This window comes from Propithecus coquereli, unplaced genomic scaffold (genome assembly GCF_000956105.1).
Source record: "Propithecus coquereli isolate 6110/MARCELLA unplaced genomic scaffold, Pcoq_1.0 Scaffold297, whole genome shotgun sequence".
Lineage (NCBI taxonomy): Eukaryota > Metazoa > Chordata > Mammalia > Primates > Indriidae > Propithecus > Propithecus coquereli.
Genome location: NW_012148585.1, coordinates 1,022,257 through 1,023,146, shown reverse-complemented (window position 1 = coordinate 1,023,146; position 890 = coordinate 1,022,257).

The following is an 890-nucleotide window of genomic DNA, read 5'->3' as shown; positions in this document are numbered from 1 at the left end:
AATGTTTTAACTTTTTAATAATTCTACTTTTTCCATAGGCATTAAAGAATAATAAAGGAATACTACAAACATCCATATTTTCCCAAATTTGATAACATATGTGATATGTGCCAATTCCTTGAAAAGTATACTGCCTAGCTTACACCAGAAGAAATGGACAATCTTAATATGCCTATAACTATTCAAGAAATTGAGTCAATAATTAATAACCTTCAAAAACAAAATGCACCAGCCTTGGATGGACAGTTAATTCTACCAAATATTTAAGAAAAAAATTATAACAATTCTCTACAATCTTTTCTAGAAATTATTAGCAGAGGGGTTACTTTCTAGCTGATTCTATGAGGCCAATTTACCCTAATACTAATACCAGAAATAGGTATTATAATAAAAGAAAGATACAGACCAATACGTCTTATGAACATATGTGTAAAAATCCTCAACAAAATATTAGTAAATAGAATCCAACAATGTTTAAAAATAATTATACACTACAAACAAGTGGGATTTATCCCAAGTATGCAAGTCTGGCCCAATATTCAAATATCAATTAATGTAAGCTATTACATTAGGCTAAAAAATAAAAATCATATGATCATATTAAAATATGTAGAAAAAGCATTTCACAAAATCCAGCACCCATTCATTGTAAAAACTGTCAGCAAATTAAGAAGAGGAGACATATCCTCAACTTGATAGAGAATGTCCACAAAAACCTATAGCTAACATCATACTTGATGGTGAAAAGCGAGAAGATTTTCCACTTAGACCAGGAACAAGACAAGGATGTCCTTTCTCATCACTGCTTCACCTCGTGCCATACCAAAAATTCAACTTCAGATGGACTGGACAGCTGTGTAAATACATACAACTTTTAGAAGTATAGAAGA